Source organism: Panthera pardus, unplaced genomic scaffold (assembly GCF_024362965.1).
Source record: "Panthera pardus isolate Hobbes unplaced genomic scaffold, ASM2436296v1 HiC_scaffold_21, whole genome shotgun sequence".
Taxonomy (NCBI): domain Eukaryota; kingdom Metazoa; phylum Chordata; class Mammalia; order Carnivora; family Felidae; genus Panthera; species Panthera pardus.
In genome coordinates this window covers 42,122,513-42,142,762 of record NW_026526777.1, presented here as the reverse complement: position 1 = coordinate 42,142,762, position 20,250 = coordinate 42,122,513, and the positions used below count along the sequence as shown (strand labels likewise).

The following is a 20,250-nucleotide window of genomic DNA, read 5'->3' as shown; positions in this document are numbered from 1 at the left end:
CTCTGGCTCCTTCCAGTACGTACTGGCTAGATTTGGGAGATAGTCCGTTTCCTCCCCTTTCAAGCTAGCATGTCCCTGACTGGGTTGTTCTGTGACTTAACTCTAGTTATAGGCCCAGGGGCCAGGAGGAATCAGAGACAAACCCTGAGGGATAGGCAACACATTTTGTCCTGCAGATAAGAGGCCTCTGCATGGTCTTTAAGCAAGTGTGGGAGTGCTAGATTTTAACAGGGATAGTGGCCAAATTCTACAAGTTCAGAGAATTCAAAGGAATATGAGAAGTTGAGTTTGGAGGACATTGACCCAGATATCCATGTGGCAAGGTCCCATCCTTTCCCAACCAGGATCTTGACCTTGGCATAGCAGACCTGCTATGTTTGGGAATTTAGCCTTCTTTGGAGATCACCCACTCTGATCATTAGGTACTGGGTCTTGGCCTCCACTTTCTCTGTGCTTCCTCTGTAGCACAACAGCCTCTTAACACAAAACAAGGAAGCTTTCACATGGTTTGAATTGGCTGTTAGCTGCTCTTAGTCTCTTTTCTTTTTCTAACATGTCATAAAGCTTAGCAATAGCCATCTGCGGAAGCAGATGATGGCCCCCCCACAAAGATTTCTGTGCCCTATTTCTCAGAACTCATGAATATGTGAACTTACATGGTAAAAAGGACTTAAAAACATGAATAAGATTAAGTACCTTGAGATGGGGAGATTATCCTGGATTACCTAGGTGGACCCAATCTAATCGTGTGAGTCCTTAAAAGCAGAAAACTTTTCAGGTTGTAGAAAACTAGAGATGACAGAATGAGAGGGACTCCTCCTACCATTACTGACTTTGAAGATGAAGGAGGGAACCATGAACCAAGGAATATAGTCAGCCACTAAGAGCTATAAAAAGCAAGGAAGCAGATTCTTCCCTAGAGACTTCAGAAAGGAATGTAATCCTGCCAAAATCTGACATGTAGGTAGATCAGTGAGACCTGGTCTGATTTCTGACCTATAGAATTTTAAGATAATAAATTTAAAGTGTATAAGCCACTAAGGTTGTGGTAATTTGTCACAGCAGCAATAGAAAACTAATACATAATCCAGTTGTGTTTATAGCATTATTTCCCTCATATTTTTCAAATACCTGACATATAGCACCAACTAGTACATTTTCTTCTACTGATACACCATCCAATTCAACGCTAGTGAAAGTTTTGTTTTTTTTTTTTTATTTGAGAGAGAGAAAGGAGAGCAGGAGGGGCAGAGGAAGAGAAAGAGAGAGAATTCCAAGCAGGCTCCATACCTAGTGCAGAGCCCAACACAGAGCTCAATCCCACAACCTTGAGATCATCACCTGAGCTGAAATCAAGAGTCAGACACAACCAATAGAGCCACCCAGGTGCCCCTGACCACTGGTGAAAGTTTTAACCATTGAACTTGCACCAGGGACTGTCTGTGCCTACCTATAACCAATGATGAGATTCTGATTATCAAATGGGAGGTGAATGATCCAGCTCCAAACCCCTCTCTTAGTACCTACTTTTATGCAATGCTCCTTAAGAATCTATTGCAAGTTGGGTCATCTGGAAAACAGACTGTGAGAAAGAGTTTACTGTTCAGGAAATTTATTAGGGAGTGCTCTTGGGATCAATGCCTGTGGAAAGGAAAGAGATGGGGCAGAGCGAAAAATAGTCTGACAGCCTCAGCCATTTCTATGGGGAGCTCTAAAGCTGAAATGGTCCAAGAGAGTTGTCCCACAGTGGGCCAAAAAATGTCAGGCCCTTATATCACTACCTTGATCAATTATTGAAAATGGGCCACTCTGGATGGGCATGATCTGGAAGGGGCTCTCTGCAACTGAGACTATCCATGAAGGAAATGGCAGCTGAAAACTACCTACTAACCACACTCCCAGAAGCTGATCCAACAAGGCCTTCTTTGAAGGTGGAGTTCCATGTCCACCACAGGCCCCTTTCCCTTTTAAGCAACCAGTCTTAGTGGCTTATAAGGCAAGAGATAGGAGGATTTCTGTATAAGAAAAGTGAGCCATAGTAAAGTCCTAGAGATACTGACATCTCAGGGTCTGCAAGGAAATGGGCTATATAGGGAGGCCCACCAATCAACAAATCTCTCAGACGTTCCAAAAAGATTGAGTATCTTTCTTCTATATATGAAAAGTTAGCCAAGAATTACCAGACATCTGAAGAATCCTTAAACATGGCAGAGAAAATCCAAACCAAACAGGAATTTTAAAAGATATTCAGAGGTAAAAGAGACACTACAAGAAGAAGAAGAAAACATTTTTTAAAAACGATAATTGTGTCCTCAGGGAGATAAAATATATTACATTCATGAAACAAGAATACAACACTAGGAAAAAAAGTAAGATTGATTGATTCAGGGAAAAGACAGAACTTTTAAGAACACAATCAGGGAAGGGGCACCTGGTGGCTCAGTCGGTTAAGCCTCCAACTCTTGATTTCGGCTCAGGTCATGATCTCACATTTGTGGGTTCGTGCCCTGTGTTGGGCTCTGTGTTGACAGTGCAGAGCCTGCTTGGGATCCTCTCTCTCTCTCCCTCTCTTTCCCCTCCCCAGTTCACGTTCTTTCTCCCTCTTTCTCAAAATAAATAAATAAACTTAAAAACACACTCACGGTCAAGGAATTAAAATTTCAATGAAAGTGTTAGAAGTTAACACTGGGAAAATCTCCCAGAAAAAATGAGGAGATCATTCCAGAAGGGCCAAAATCTGAATAATGGGAACTTCCAGAGAGAGAGAATAGGAAAATTTTATTAAACACACACACACACACACACACACACACACACACACACACACACACCACACAAAAAAACTTTTCCAGAACTAAAAGGTTTAAATTTCTAACTTTAGAACAGCCACTATACCCTTATCTGATGGTGTGAAAAATGACCCACAGAAAGATATCACTCAAACATAAGAATACTGAGAACAAAGACAGTATTCTGAAATCTTTCAGAGGGAAAATCAAATCGCATACTAAGAAAAGAAGTAAGAGTAGCACTGAACTTGTGTGCAACAACTTGGTAAGACAATGGAGCAATGCCTTAAAAATTTGGAAAGAAAAACTATCCAACTTAGAATGCTATACTCACCCAAAGTATAAATTAAGAGTCAATATTAGATATAAAACAAGAATATAAATCATGCATTCAAAACTACAATTTTACATCTTATGCATTCTTTCCTAGAACACTACTGGAAGATATGTCACAGCAGAACAATAGAATAAATAAGAAAAAAAAATAAAGACATAGGATCCAGAAAATAGGCTCCAATACAAGAGAGAAGCAAAAGGAATTTTCTAAAATGATAATAAATGTTAACAGCTATACAGTAGAACTAGTAAGAAAACCGATTAGAGAAGGTGCTCAGCAATCTCCAGAAAACTTTCCAAAAGAAATAATTGGAACTAATATATTTCCTGACATGATGTGCTGCAATGAGATTTAGAGTTCTGTAGGATGGGAATTGATTAATGATAGGTACTGTATTAGAGTAAGCTGATCTGAAGAAACAAGTATATTCCCAAAATTCAGTGGCTTAAAGACAGGTTTATTTCTTTTTGGTATTAACAGTCCTGGGCAGACATTAAAGTTGGTGAATTGTTCTCACCATGTATTCATCAGTGACACTGTTGATGGATGCTCTGCCATCTTTAAAACATACCTTCCAAGGACACCCTAATTGTCACCTTTCCAGACAGCCAAAATGGAGCATGCAGGAAACCAGAGGAGGTTTCTATGAGCCAGGCCTGGAGGCAGCACACATCATTCCCACTGGCAGGGCCATACGTAACCAGAAGATAGACTGGGGGGAAAGGCAGCCTAACTGAGGTCCAAAGAAGGACAGAATGGATTTTGGTGGAGAGCTAGCATTTTCTACTTTAGGTACAGAGAGGGGTAGGACCCACTTTGGGGGGACTAAAGCTTACATAATTGGGGGCAAAGGGCCTTCCTTAATGAAAAGAATACAAAACCACAAATACAAAAGGCCTAGAGTCCATATCAGGGTCTTTGAAAGAGATCTGTGCAAATAAAAAAACCCAGAAGCTTAAGATCCTCTCGCTTCATGGAAAATCTGCCCCTAGACATTACAGCAGCTGTTAACACAGGCCGCAAAGTGACCCAATGGGGCAGAAACTCAAACAAGATGAGAGTCTATTTCTTTCTCATGGTAATGCTGTCATCTTCAATCATGTTATCCTTTACTCCTCAACGTTTGACTTCCACCCTAGAGTCTAAGTTGTCTGATCTTGCTCTTGTCACTACATCTGCATTTCTCCAACAGAAAGGAGAAAAGAGAAAGAGGAAGGTACATTCCTACCTTTAAGGGCATGACCCAGGTGCTGCCATATCGGCTCACTTCTTATTGATCCAACTCAGTCACAATGCCCATACCCAGCTACAAGGGAAGCAAGGAACTATAGCGTTAGCTGGGTGGCTGAATGTACACATTCAACTCTCTTACTCCAGAACAAGGAGAGAATGGATGTCAGGGCCCAGCTGGCTATCTCTGCCACAGGTACCTGGAAAACTAAAACTAAGCAACTTATTATTCCAAGAGAGATCTAAGTGATATAATAAAGCAAATGTAGTCATCATCACCATATGGCTTGGCTGCAAACAATTTTGCCTAGAAATTGACACGCTGAGTTTTACTTAACCAAACATTATAAGATAGCTAGCAGGAGAAAATGGAGGGAGAGAATTTGATCTATTGAAAGGGTCAGGGAAATGGATGGAAAAGTTAATCATTAACCTTGGTGGGAAGTCAATAGACAATGCTTCAAATTGAAAAATCAAGACGAGGCAGTACACACATGTCATTTGGAAATATGGAGGCTACACACCAGAATAAATAGCTAAAAGAGTTAAAATAAGTTGCCTCTGGGAATCTGAGATAGGAAAAGGTAGAATAGGAGCTGATGATGTTCATTATAATCCTTATAGCTGGATTAAGATACGGTATAGCTGCAAAAGAAATGCTACATAGTAAAACAAACAATATTTAAGGTTTTGCTAATTTTGAAGAGTCAATAAGCCTGACTATAATCAGTTTTTCAACTTTCTATCTCAATGACATGAACTCAGTGTTTCTAAAAATTTAATCAGTAAATCATCTAAATGAGAATAACCTGGGAGCTTCTATGAAGTACAAATTCCTAGACAATGCCACTCAATAATTTAACACACTGATGTTTAAGAACAACCTCCTTGCTTCAAACCTTGGCTCCAGCCATGCCTTGTCTGTGTGCTTGTTTCCACAAAATCTTTAGCATAGTCCTATCTTCAAACTACTCTTTCCTTTCCAGGGATTCTGCCCCTTTTCCCCCAGCCCCCTCTCTTGCCTATATAAGCTCTTCCATGTCTATATATAGTTCCTCTGACTAACATATGACCAGTAGGTAGAAAACCACAAAGGATGCCAGTCCTGTCTGCTGACACAATTCCAGTCCTAACTGTTCCCCATGCTGCTGCCCACCCTGTTCTGTAATGGCCATTTTATCTAGTATGGGGCTGGTCCCCTCCTTAAGAGTTGTTGGCCAGTTGGTTGATTGATTGGATTCATATGAGTTATACATTGAACTAGGGGATGTTACCCATAAAGGGTAACACTGACTTGACAGCTTGAAGGACCTCTCCAGGTAGGCAGTGTATTAGTTTCCTGTGGCTGCTATAACAAATTACCATAAACTGCATGGCTCAAAACAACACACATTTACTCTCTCACCACTCTAGAGGCCAGAAGTCAGAAATCAGTTTCATGGGACCAAAATCAAGATGTTGGCAGGGCTGTGCTCCCTGTGGAGGCTCTGAAAAGAACCTTTTCTTTGTTTCTTCTGGTTCCTGGTGGCTTCCAGTATCCCGTGACTTGTGGTCATATTACTGCAATCATCAAGGCTTGCATCTTTAAATCTCTCCACTCCATCTTCCCATCACTTTCTCCTCTGTGTCTGCATAATCTCCCTCTGCCCCCTCTTATAAGGATATTCATGATTGTATTTAGGGCTCACTAAAAATATCCAGGATAATCTTCTCATTTTAAGATTATTAATTTAATCACATCTGCAAAGTCGCTTTTTCCAAATAAGATGATATTTGTAAATTCCAGGGATTAGAACCTGATATCTTTGGGTGGCATGATTCAGCCTACTACAGGCAGTATCTTAACCCACAGAACTTCTTCATCAATATATTCCTCCAAACAGCATTTGGTGAAAGTACCTACAGGTGGCTCTTACAGATTCATCTCTGGAAGCAGTGGATCCAACTCTGGCTGCATATGAGAACTGAGGACTTTTATAAAAATGCCTTGCTCAAATTATATCAAACTAAGTTTCTGCACAGCAAAGGAAGCCATCAACAAAACAAAAAGGCAACCTACTGAATGGGAGAAGATATTTATAAATCATATATCTAATAAGGGGTTAATATCCAAAATATATAAAAAACTCATACAACTCAATAAAACAACAATAGTAAAAGCCAATTAAAAATGGGCAGAGAATCTGAATTGACATTTCTCCAAAGAAGATAGATGACCAACAGGAATATGAAAAGATGTTCAACATCACTCAATCAGGGAAATGCAAATCAAACCACAATGAGATATCACCTTATACCTTAGAATGGCTAAAATCCAAAACACAAGAAATAACAAGTGTTGGCAAGAGCATGAAGAAAGGGGAACCCTTGTGCACTGATGGTGGGAATGAAAATCGGTACAGCCACTCTGGAAAACAGTATAGAGTTTCCTCAAAAAAATAAAAACAGAACTATCATATGATCCAGCAATTCTACTACTGGGTATCTATCTGAAGAAAATGAAAACAATAATCAAAAAGATATATGTACCCCTGTGTTTATTGCAACATTATTTACAAGTAGCCAAGATATGGAAGCAAGCTAAGTGTCCATCCATAGAGGAATGGATAAAGATGTGGTATATATACACAATGGAATATTACTCAGGCATTAAAAAATAATGAGATCTTGCCATTTGCAACCAACATGGATCTAGATGGTATTATGCTAAGTGAAATAAGTCAGAGAAAAACAAATACCATGTGATTTCACTTACATGTGGTATTTGCAAAACAAAATAAACAAACAAAACCCAGATTCATAGATACAATGAAGAGATTGGAGGTTGTCAAAGGAGAAGGGGTTGTGGGGGGGAGTACAAAATGGGTGGAGGGGATCAAGAAGTACAAACTTCCAGTTATTAAATAAACAAACCATGGGACACGATGTCCAGCATAGGGAATATACTCAATAATATTGCATTAACATTGTAAGATGACAGACGTTTACTTGCCTTATTACGGAGATCATTTTGCAATGTATATAAATGTCAAATCAATATATTAATACACCTGAAACTAATATAATATTGTATGTCAGTTATGTTTTAATTAAAAAGGAGAGACACAAGTGCTCCACATGGAAGAAAAGAGTACATGTGAAAGCTCTAAAGGAGTGAGCTTGATTGGAAGAGAATTTAAAGGGCTATGTTGCACAAGTGTGGCTTGAGTCCAATAGCAATAGGCCACGGTGATGAGTAAGCATTTTATTCTAAGAGCACTAGGAAAAGCCTAAGGGGATTTAAACAGAGGGTACTCCTTATATTTTAAAAAGCTTACTGTGGCTTTTCATGGAACATGGCTGGATGAAAGAAAGACCAGAATCAGGAAGACTATGTCAGAGGCTGCTGTGATAGTTCCAGGGAGAGATGCTAGTAGTTTGGGACAGGGAGGTGTTACAGGAGACGGAGAGAAGTAAATGGATTCAAGATATATTTGGAGGTAGAACAGATTCACACTTGGTGACAGATGAAACGGGGGCAATGGGCAGAGGTATCACTGAGGAAGCAAAAATGACAAGGATGACCCAAGGTTCTGGCTCGACATCTGAATGGTGATATAGGGAGCCCCAAAGGAAAGCAGCATCAGGGGAAAATATATAGATTTTGGTTTTGGATATGTTAAGTTTGAGATGTCTGTGAGTCACAGAAATGGAGAAGTAGGAGGTTAGCTACATAAGCCTGGGACTGAGATGGAGTTCTTGGTTGGAAATAGAAATTTGGGGCTCATTGGAATATAAGATGGCATGTTATGCAGATTTGGGAGAGGTGATTGTTAATTTTTCATGAATTCTGTAAGCCCATTGTTAACCACAGCTACTATTTAAAAATAAAATTGCAGGGGCGCCTGGGTGGCTCAGTCAGTTAAGCGGCCGACTTCAGCTCAGGTCATGATCTCACGGTCCGTGAGTTCGAGCCCCGCGTCGGGCTCTGTGCTGACAGCTCAGAGCCTGGAGCCTGTTTGAGATTCTGTGTCTCCCTCTCTCTGACCCTCCCCTGTTCATGCTCTGTCTCTCCCTGTCTCAAAAATAAATAAAAATGTTAAAAAATAATAATAATAAATAAATAAATAAATAAATAAATAAAAATAAAATTGTATAAACATGATTTAAATAGGGGCGTCCAGGTGGCTCAGTCCATTAAGCATCCAATTCTGGATTTTGGCTCAGGTCATGATCTCACAGTTTGTGGGAGTAAGCCCTGTGTCAGGCTCTGTACTGACAGCATGGAGCCTGCTTCAGATTCTCTCTCTGCCTCTCCGGCTTGTGCTTAAAGGCATGGAAGCACATGCTCTCTCTCTCTCTCTCTCTCTCTCAAAATAAATATTTTTTTTAAAACACGATTTAAATAAATTATACTAAAAAATACCTTGCTTAAGCTCTCACCACCACCACCCCCCCAAGATTCTGATCCTATTGCCTGAGATGGCTGCGACTGGGTCGTTTAGAACCCCCAAATGATTCTAATGTGCAACCAGATTGGAGAACTGCAGCACAAAGTGTCTTGGGGCACCAGGAGGGGGCCCCAGGTCTCCTTTCAGCAGCCCAAGCTCAGCCTCTTGGTCCTTACTGGTCAACAGACCCAGGAATCCCAGGAATTCTGAAGCCTGGATAGAGTCTAGGCTGATAGTAGGACAGGAGGGAGCCAAGCAGAAGGGCTCAGTAGTGTTTGTCCTTTTCCAGTCTTTTCCAATCTGGCTGCCTAGAACCCCCTACCTTCCCCTCCTCCCAACAGAGATCTAATTCATGTTCTTCCAGTAAGAAGGGAACAAAAAGGAGACAGGGCCAACAGAAAACCCTGGAATAGAGGAATTATTGAAAAGCACAATTGTTAGGGCATCGGTTAAGCGCCAACTTCAGCTCAGGTCATGACCTCGTGGTTTGTAAGTTCAAGTCCCACGTCAGGCTCTCTGCTGACAGCTCAGAGCCTGGAGTCTGCTTCAGATTCTGTGCCTCCCTCTCTCTGCCCCTTCCCCTGCTCACACTGTCTCTCTCTCTCTCAAAAATAAACATTAAAAAAATTAGAAAAGCACGATTATTCAACCCATCATGTTCTATTCAGGAAAAGAACGTTTCACAGATCTCTGAGTATATACAACCTGGAACTGCCCCACTCCGGTCTCACCTCTGAGAGAACAGATGTGCAAGAGATACAGTTGTCAACACAGGAAGACAGCTGCCAATGATTCTATACCATGCCCAGTATTCAAAGGAGCATTTCTCAGGCCCAAGAGCAGGGCAGTGTCAGAGCCTAGAGTGTAATCCAACTGCCTGAACAGTCCTGAGGCCACATCACAGTTTTCTGGGAACAGGACCCACTTGGCCTTGTACAGCTCAAAAGTGACCACTGGGGCTTAGCAGCTGAAAGTTGCAACTAGCTGCCATTTGGAGCCAGAAGACCATTACTGAAAAGGGAAGTAGGCACTCTGGTATTGGCTTCCTGCTTTAAGGCTATTTACTTAGTCTCAGATCCCCAAGTCCAAGAGGCTTCAGGGTTCAAAGTTTAAGAGTGTGGTTATGAAGCACATCCCACCCTTGACTTTCACCCACATGCTGGGACTGCCACCAGCTCAGTGTGCCCATCTGAACTGTACAAGGAGGCAGACCTGGATGGGGAAACTGGACTTCTTTTCTCAACACACACGTGTGGCCTGGAATGAGTCACTTCACGTCTCCGGGACTCCAATTCTTTACAGGCAAGGTGAAGAGTGGGACTCAGGATCCCTAGGTCCCTTCCTGAGCTAAGCTTTGGTCAATCAACTTTCTTACTTTTTTTTTTTTTTCTCTTTCTATATAATATACTGAGTTAGCTTGTCAGAGTTCTGGTACTTTACTAACTCTTAAAGTGTCCCTCTATCTGTGAGCTACCACCAGCAGACTGCTGCTTACCAGCCACAAAGTCCCAGTGGCATACAAAATTCAATAATTATAGCCTACACGGCTCTGTGGAGTGGCTGGTGTAGGCTGCCTCCCCAGGCATCTGTGGATCTGTTGGGGGCTCTCCATGCTGCTTAGGGGGCAGCTCTGCTCCAAATGTCCCTCATTCTTTTCCTGTCATCAACCAGCAGGCCAGCCCAGCCATGTTCCTTCCAGGGAGAGAACAAGAGGACAAGCAGAAACAAGGTATCTTGAGGTTCAACCTCAAGCAGAAACTACAGTCACTTCTACCTTATTCTATTGGCCAAAGCAAGTCACATGACTAGTCCCAGATGCAAGAAAGAAGGAAACAAAATCCACAAAGTCGCATGGTAAAGGGCATGAATAAAGAAAGAGGGAAGAATAGGGGTCATTAATGTGATCTACCACAGCCTCTCTGGCACAAAGAAACACCATCCAAGTCAGGCCAATGAACGTGAAGTAGGTTTCAGTAGAATCAGCTGTTTTCTACAAACATATAGGCTCTTCAACCCCCTCATGGTGTAGCCTGGGAGAGAACGCTTGACTACAGAGTCATCATCTTGCTCTGCTCCAAATCCTAGGGTCTGGAGGCCTCCTGGGGGACTGAGTCCCAGACGAGAAGCACCTGGTCCTCATGGGCTGGTGGAGTAAGGCAGCAGAATCTGCACTGGCTCAGGGCCTTTGAAGGCTCTCAGTACCTGGTTTAACTGGGACTGAGGATGGTGGATTTGATTTTGAGAAGGAGGAGGATCCAGAAAGAAAGAGTGGACATCATCTCCAGGGGTGGTGCAACCTCACTAGCTCACAAACCACCGCTGTGGCTTGACCCCAGCATAAGAAAACCCGACTTCCAATCCTGGTTCTGCCACTAACTAACCAGGGGCCCAGGTGACTAACTCATCCAACCTCTCTTGCACCTGTTTCCATATCTAGGAAGTAGAGATGATGGTATACTCTTCAGAGGCCCAATTTAGGCCATTTATATGAAATGGGCTTTGCTGAGTGCAACTAAGTATCGTCTGCAGTTTCATGGCACCCAGCACTCTGTGGGCCAGGCACCTCTGTCCCCTTGCCCTGGGCTGGGAGTGACAGTTTCCATCCTCTCCCCACACACTGCTGGTCCTGTTGCCCCACAGCTCTCAGCCTAGTCTGCCCTCTGTTTCAAGCCTCCACAAAAGCCCTCTACACTCACTGGGCCCGCTTCAAACATTTGATTGCTGTTTTCAATCTCCCAGCTCTCTGGCTGCCCTCCCTGCAAGGCTGTGCCCCTGGTTGCTCCACCCTTAGCTGGTTTAGATTTGCCATCAGTGTCTCTTGGCTTGATTCTTCTGGTCTGTCCCAGCAGGTTGGCCGCACACGCCCACATTAAAGGTCAGCTCTTGGACCGTATTATGGCTGAGCAGCTGGAAAGAGCCTCAGAAGCTGATTTCCCTTTCTCTAGTCACTAAATCATTCTTTTATCCACTGACTCCCAAGTGAGACCCTGGGCCCTAAAATGGGCCATTCTGTCACCTCAAACAACAGTGTCTTTTAAAATCTCATGTGAACTCCTCTCCCTGAATGATCCCCACCTCCCTTGAGATGACAATGCTGTTGGCCTTGCTAAGTGTCAAATGCTCACACTTGGGGCCTCAGGAAGAGATGGGACTGTGACAGGCAGTAGGGGACCTCCCGCATGGTATTTTCCCAGCCATACAAGCAGCATCTGGTGCTCACTAGCTCCCTACTGGCCTTCTCAGGCCTGCTGGAAGAGCTAGGGAGAGGGGAATGCCTGGAGTGAGTGTCTGGACAGGGGCCAGAGCAGTGAGAAAGGAGCCACTGACCTGATCCAAAAGTGAGCACCTGTCACCAGGCGGTCTCTCAGACTCAGGTGAACCTCTTATAACCAGACTCTGAGAGGTGGGTCCTGAGCCTCTTCTTTTGCCCCAAGACCAAAAAATTAAATACTTTTTCCTCCAGTTGATAAATACATATTGAACCCCTGCCATGTGACAAGTAAAAATGGGACTGAGGGGGGCGCCTGGGTGGCTCAGTCGGTTGAGCGGCTGACTTCGGCTCACGTCATGATCTCGCAGTCCGTGAGTTCGAGCCCCGCATCGGGCTCTGTGCTGACAGCTCGGAGCCTGGAGCCTGTTTTGGATTCCGTGTCTCCCTCTCTCTGACCCTCCCCCATTCATGCTCTGTCTCTCTCTGTCCCAAAAATAAATAAACATTAAAAAATATTTTTAAAAAATGGGACTGAGGATAATGCAGCAGTGAGTAAAATGGACAGGGTCCCTGGAGAAGACAAAACAGAAACCACTAAAGCAAGCAATAGTTAAAATTATTTCAGACTGTGAAAAATTCTGTCCAGGAAATAAACACCGTGCTGTGATGAAGTCTGTCACAGGTGAGGCCTCTTTGTGATGGGTGATCAAAAAGGCCCTTTCTAGGAAGGGATAGTAAGCAGGGAGCCAAAGGATAAGGAGCAGAAGGAATCGCAGGCAGAAGGGCTGCACAAGCAAAGGCCCTGAGGCAGGAAGCACTTGGTAGGCTAGGAAGTGTAAGAAGAGCCATGTGACTAAAGCAGAGCAAAAGAAGAAGAGGGTGGGAAGAGCTGGAGAGGCAGGCAGGGCCAGCTCACTCAGGGTGGGAAGTCACAGAAGATGCCACGTTTCTTTTAACGCATTGGAGGATTTTAAGCAAGGGGCTGACATTGTCAGGGTTTTGAATAGATCTCTCTGGTGATGTAAGGAAAAATGCAAGTAAACTTTAAATCAGAGCAAAGGAGGTTCAGGGTTGGCAGAAGAGAAGGCTTTCTGATAAACAGGACCAGCTGGAAAGGGATTTGCTAGAAATTTCTACGTTTGTGCTAGAACTTAAAAATAAGATGGAACCATCTATCTAAAATGCTTTATAATTGTCTTACCTTGGAACAATAGTCTAATTCTGGTCCCTACGTGAGCTGTATCTCAGCTGAGTTTTTCAATTACATAAAGCAGAGAAAATATCTACCTGCTCTGCCTTTTTTTAATTGAATAAGAGAGTAAATTTTTAAAACTTCAAAAATATTGTAGGCATCGTTATTCAACTAAAGCAACAGCTATGTGTTGAGAAGTTCAGTGTGAGACATGCTCTGTCAGAAACACAAAGTTCTTTTTTGTGAAAGCAGCCCCCACTTCAAGAAGCTTACACTCTAATTTGGGGAAATAGGACAAAAGGACATAAAAAGTTAAGTAACAATCTGGTACTCAAATTTCAATTCAAGACAAACAACAGAAAAAAATATAAAGTTGTACATGAGAACTCACTAACTAGATTTTAAAGAAATGTCCACCACTGGTTGGAGGTGGAAGAAGTCACACCTGGCCACACCTGGCCACACCTGGACAGAAGAGCTTCAGGAGTGGCTGGCTCAGGCAGGATTGGGAAGGCACTCCTGTGGGGGATGGGTTGGACCCAAACACCAACAGTAGAAAGTACAGGGGTATTTGGAGGAGTTCTAGACACACTCCTGTCTGCTCACTGATTGTCAGAAACATCCCAGACACGTGTGTACTAAGGTAAGCAGTCCCAGATCTGGGTTTTGCAACACCTGAAGCAATTTTTGTTCCCTCTGCTGGAAAAAGAATACAAAATAACTAATATAAAATCAGGTACAAAAGAGCACACTTATTTTGAATAAAAGAATAAATAATAACAATTTACTTGAAATTTTTTCCAGACCTTTGCTACCAAGATCTCTTTAAGCAATTACCAGAATGCTTGTATAGAAATTACTCTCTCCACTTAGAACATTCTTCAACCCCTGGTACCTCCCAGGGCCTGGAGCCTCAGCCTCATAAATTCCATGTAAATCTGCCCCTGAGCACAAGCAAACTAGTGATTGACTTGGATTTAAGTTCCAGAGAACAGAAGAAGCCGACCAGTCTGTGGAGCAGGCCCTGGGGAAGGTCCTCATGCCCTGCTGGCCAGTGAAACACAGAGGACCGTTACTCATGCTACCAGCACATGAACATCTCCAACGTATCTGTGCTTTTATGTTGTGGCTATATCCCTCACATGAACACCAGCTGAGCCCCTGGGGAACTAGTGGCTCATCTCATGTGCAGGAGCTATGCCTTTGGTGAGAAAACTGGGGAGCTCAGCTGGCCCAGCAGACCTGCCACATGAATTCAAATGAGCATTTCTAGTTATCAGTAGATCTGGCTGGTTCAAGCATGGTCTGATCCAGGTTCTCCAACCAAGCATCAGGCTCTGCAAAGTCTCATTTGTGCTTTGTAAACTTGGCTCCAAATTTCTAAGAGGATGATTTTTGACCCCACCCCCCCCCCACCCACCATGGCTGAAACTCTAGAGTTTCCATGTGTATGCCCCCTGATACAGAGCAGAGGTGGGGCAGGATGTAGAGGATTACAGTTTAAGACACTTACCACCCATAAGTCACCATTTAAAACTACAGTATTATAGACTGCTCCAGAAAGAACCTCAGAGGTCATTCAGTAGAGTGCATTGCAAATGTTTGGTAGCCTTTTCTCCAAAAGTACTCTTATCTACAAGGCCAAAAGCACAGAGCCTAGGATTCTCTCCATATCATTCATATTCCATGTTCTTCCAAGGTACACTGAATCTGGCACTAAGTCTCTACTCATCATAATAGCCAAGGAGTCCAGTATCAATAATAGCCAGTCATTGGAGACCCTCTCTTCCATCCCATTCCTTGGGTCAATGGGTAGAAGACGCTTCCCTTTGTTCCCTCATCTACCATTGCTCCTTGAAAAGAGAATATCACTCTCCCCAACCCTCTTCTATCTCCAAGATCCTTCTTGACTTATTCACCAAGACATTCTTGAGCACAGAGATCCACCCAAGGCTATTCTTGAGGACACAGAACTGGCATCTGAAGACACAGCAGCCAACCACCCACAACTAGCATTATGTCAACAGGCAAGACACAGTCCTCCACCCCTCACTGGCTCTTGCCAGCCCCTCTTTCCCAAGCAGAACCACTCTGAGCCCCATACTCTCTTTCCTCTCCTCTCCTCTTCAAACAAAACTTAGGTTGGGGAGAGTAGTTCTCCCTGTGAATGACTTTTTTGTCCTGAATCTCAAAAGCAGACCCCTAGGGCAAGGAGGCCAGAATTCAAGGTGATGGGAGAAAATAAAACTCACCTCCTTCTTTGTAACCTCTCATGACAGCCAGAACAAAGCATTAATTAATTGATTAGTTAATACATCAACTGATTATCCTACCACCTAAATGAAATAAATAAAAGCAGAGCTTTTCTGGCATAGAAGGCCAGTGTCCTATGTGCCCATTACCCATCCTTCTGATCCCTGAGGGTCAGTGGTTTGACAACTGAGTGCTACACAGCCCCACCCCCACTCACACACTTTGTTTTACAGATGAGGACGCTGGAGTGGTTTGCTCACAGTCTGCCAGCTAGTGAGACCCCACACCCAGCAAGAGGCCGCTTTCAGTGTGGAGAGGACCTGTCAGCTGATACCAGGTCCCATTTGCCAGCAGAAGCTCCTTCCTCCTCAGCAAGTCCCTGACCCCTCCCCAGCAGCTCTCGAAGGAGTGAAGTGTAAGAAGCAGCAGGACTCAGAAGCTGTTCCTCAGCAGGTACAACAGAGCATAGGCTCCTTTACCCTAAAAATGACTGTTTGGTTTTTTTTTTTTGGGGGGGGGGGGATGGGAGGTTTGTCTATTTACTCATAGTCTGAGTCTTTCAATTCTGAGCCTGCTGAATAATTGGAGAAGATCAGAACCTGAAAAGGATATATTCTGAGGTCCAGCTCACCTGGGAGAGAACAGGTTGAAGCATGTAGAAGACACTCCAGGAATCTGCCAAGCAGAACCCCTCTTCCAGAAGCTGTCAGAAATGCCACCAGGAACTGAAAGACATTTGCTTCATATGAAACATTGTTCCTGGGGGAGGGGAAGGAAACCATGTTAAGAGACCAATACAACCAAATGTTGGCAGGAGCCATATTGTCTGAAAATCACTAGTGGGATGCCTGGAGTTCTTTATACAAGTTCCAGAAAGTCAGAAGCCATCTGGTTAACAGGTAAGAATTTAAAAGGAAATAAATATTTGGCTTTTTAGAAAAAGCATGAGGAAGTTTCAGTGTGGTAAGAGAGTATATCAGTCAGGACAGTCTATGATATACCACAGTAACAGATAAATCCTGAAATTTTGATAAGATTAATCTTAATCCTGGGGCGTCTGGGTGGCTCTGTTAAACATCCAACTTCAGCTGAAGTCATGGGCTCACAGTTTGTGAGTTCGAGTCCTGCACGGGCTCTGTGCTGACAGCTCAGAGCCTGGAACCTACTTCAGATTCTATGTCTCCCTCTGTCTCTGCCCCTTCCCTGCTTGCACTCTCTGTCTCTCTGTCTCTCTCTCTCAAAAATAAACTACACATTAAAAGAAAAAAAAATTTTAAAGATTAATCTTAATCCTAAAGGTTTTATGGAACAAAGATTTATTTCTTATTCACAGAAGAGCTTCATACATTAGGAGGTTTTTCTCCATCTTCAACTCTGTCCTATGGACACATGGCCTTCAATATAAGGGAAAAGAGAGGTGAAAAAAGGCACATGCATTTGAACCATCTCCAGGTGGAAATGGCTCCCATCACTTCCACTCTCAATCCATTGGAAAGAACCAGGCACATGGCAATGTAATTACAAGAGAAGCCAGCATATGTCAGAGCACGTGGGTGGTTGATGATCAATAACTATCTCGGCCACATTAAACTCCCAGCTCCCTGCCCAAATGTCTGACCTTTCTCATAAAGTATTGAGCTCCCTATCCCCAAACATTCCATTCATTTTCCTTTTGGCCAGAGCTGTTGTCAAACATGAACTGAAACACATGTCCTGACAGATTTATGTCAGCCTGGGTTTCACAGAAGCCCAGGCCAAAGAGCTGTAATGTGACTTCTGCTTTCTTAAGTTCTGTCATGGCAACAGCATATCCCAAAAGCCTAAGAAATTGTGGTTCATGATAATTTATCCACCTAATAAATGTTTATGGGATGCTCACTGTGTGCCAGGCATTGTGCTCCATGCTGAAGATACAACAATGACTCAAACAGTCTCTCTCAGAGAGCTTAGAGCCTAGTGGGAAATCATCAAATTACTTCACAAATACTTAACTACAAACAAAAGTGAGTGGTATGCAGGAAGAGAATAGGGAGCCATGGTAGAATATAAGAGGACCCAATCTCACCGGGGTGGGGCAATGACAATTTCTCTGAAGAAGTGATGTTTAAGCTGAGCTAAGAAGGAGGAGTAGGGGAAAGTAGGCAAAGGGGTATGAGGTGAAGGGAAAAGCACTCCAAGAAGAAGGGACAGCATGTGCAAAGGCCCTGCGGAGGGAGGGAACATGGAGTGTTTGAGGAGCTTCAAGGTGGCTGGTGTGGCTAAAGCTCAGAAGGCAGGAGTCCCACTGGGTACCACAACCCCAGCAGATGTAATTCATGTGGAAACCATGTGTTTTATTTTTAAATGAGATTTTTGTTAAATTTGCTTAAGTATAAAGTGGTTAGAGTTTGGCATTGGCTCTTTATTCAAAAGTGGCCGGGAGGGGAAGTCTGTGGGTCCTTCTTGGTATTGACACTAGATGGCTCATCTTCTGCTCACCCCTCCTAACTCCCACATGGCCTTCTTACTAAAATTTAAGTCCTGGGGCGCCTGGGTGGCGCAGTCGGTTAAGCGTCCGACTTCAGCCAGGTCACGATCTCGCGGTCCGTGAGTTCGAGCCCCGCGTCGGGCTCTGGGCTGATGGCTCGGAGCCGGGAGCCTGTTTCAGATTCTGTGTCTCCCTCTCTCTCTGCCCCTCCCCCGTTCATGCTCTGTCTCTCTCTGTCGCAAAAATAAATAAAAAACGTTGAAAAAAAAAAATTAAAAAAAAAATTTAAGTTCCAAACAAGCCCTCGGCAGGGCTTCCAAAGAAAATATGCAGGAAAAAGACACAAAGTACTGGGAAAAGAAGACTGAACAGTTAAGAAAGGCCTCCTTCACCCTGCCAACTGCCTCAGATGCCTCAAATCCCATAAACATCTCTTCAGGGGAAAAAATAGTTAAAAGAAAGAAATCAGGGTGAGCAGTTTATCAGGAGAAGCCAAATAGAAGGGCTATTCCAATGACCCAGAAGACAGGGGGGACTGGGCTGGCTGAAGAGGACGCTGAATTTGGGAGTACCACCCCCAGCCTGCCACTGGGAGCACCTCAGTCTCTGAGTGGTTCAAAGGCCCTGGGTCTCTCTGCCCCCTTCCAGATTTCAAGGCCCACCAGGCTCTGGCAAACCATCCCCTGCCCAGATTTCCAGCTTCCTCCCACCCAGCTGCCCCCCGCTTTCCGAGATGCAGCCATCCCAGACTTCGCCCAGGTCCTCACAGCCTCTTAAAGCCTCTTCCTTGGCCCAGATGATCCCACCTTCTCCTCTTCCTCCTCCTTCCTCTCAGCTCAGCCTTCTTCTCTCAGGAGACCTTCCCTGACAGCCAGACAGGGAAGCATCCCCCACTCTAGGACACCTACCCACCTGTTCTTCACCCCACCATAATACAATAAGGACCCTTTATTTTTGTTAATAAAACTTTTTTAACATTTATTCATTTTTGAGAGACAGAGAGAGACAGAGCGTGAGTGGACGAGGGGCAGAGAGAAAGGGAGACACAGAATCTGAAACAGGCTCCAGGCTCTGAGCTGCCAGCACAGAGCTGGACTCGGGGCTCGAACTCACAGACAGTGAGATCATGACCTGAGCTGAAGTCGGACACTTAACCGACTGAGCCACCCAGGCGCCCAGGACTTAGGTATTTCAAAGCCAGGAGTGTGTGTCTGATGTATTCACAGCTACCTGCCTAGAACAGATATTTGCTGAATGAATGAAAGAATTGACCTTCTGAGCCAGAAAGGGCAATTTAGATGCCTTCATTTTACAGGTGGAGAAACAGAGCTCCAGAGAAACCAAAGACCAGCCCTCAGTTTCACAGCTCAAACAGCAGGCTGGATTCCCAGTGCCAATGAGCAAAGTCGTCTATAAAAAACACTCCACCTGTCCCCTTTTTATAGAGGAAAACACAGGCAGGTATTGACCCTTTCCAGAAGCAGCTGCCTGAGGTGTATTTATGTATAGATGAATGTATTTGTTTGTTTATTCCCTACCCTGCTCTAAAAAGAACCGGAGGCAGTTTGCCCACTGCAGCTCCTGTCAGTGCTGTATTTTCCAAACTCAAGAACAAAACATGAAGGAGAAACAACCTGTTCAGAAGGAGGGGCAATAACACATCACACAGAACCAGTTTCCTCAGCCAGAGCAGAAAAGCTCCAACAGAGAGGGCTGTCTCTGTAATCAAATTACCAAAATTAGTGACTGAGAGGAACAGAGCAGATGTGGAAGATTTCAATTTTGCTGAAGGATTTGGCACAATGTCTCAAGGAACTGAATTTGCAGAATTCTTGCGTAAGAACAGTGTCACATGTAATAAAAATCTGGCTGCAGGACCACAGTGGTGACACCCGCCAAGTGATGTGGTCACCACAAATCTTATCCTCCATCTGATCCACAGGGGACAGCAGATGGCACCAGGGAAGCTGCAGCCACAATGACACCGAGACACCATGTATTTCTATATAACAGCTAATTTTATAGAGCCCTTTCACCCATACTATCTCTTATCTGATCCTCATCATCAGAAGTACAGGCTCAGAAAAGTTCGATGACCTCCCAAGTTCATGGGGCATTTCAGCAGCTGAAGCCCAGCACTAAGGTCCAGTGATTCCCAGCCACTTGTGGTTGTATAAAAATCAAGGGAGTGGCTCATCCTGGGAAGGACATTTAACTTTCAGGACACATGGGCACCATACTTTTTAATGCCCACATGGCACTGTTACCCTGATAGGTCAGTCAGTCCCCCTACTGAGTGACCATTTCTTACAAGGATCAGAGTAGACTCAAGTTAATGGGG

General features: G+C 43.9%; 1 long non-coding RNA gene across 2 annotated transcripts in view; it reads right to left on the bottom strand.

The window, feature by feature from the left end:
* The window catches only part of LOC109254206 (uncharacterized), a 35,086-nt gene that overhangs the window by 11,721 nt on the left and 3,115 nt on the right, over nucleotides 1-20,250 (bottom strand). For both annotated transcript variants that reach the window (XR_002074687.2, XR_002074680.2), the window contains exons 3-4: nucleotides 19,544-19,628; nucleotides 16,074-16,201 (exon numbers count right to left, since the gene is read on the bottom strand). This is a non-coding gene — a long non-coding RNA (uncharacterized LOC109254206). The remainder of the gene's footprint in view (nucleotides 1-16,073; nucleotides 16,202-19,543; nucleotides 19,629-20,250) is intronic.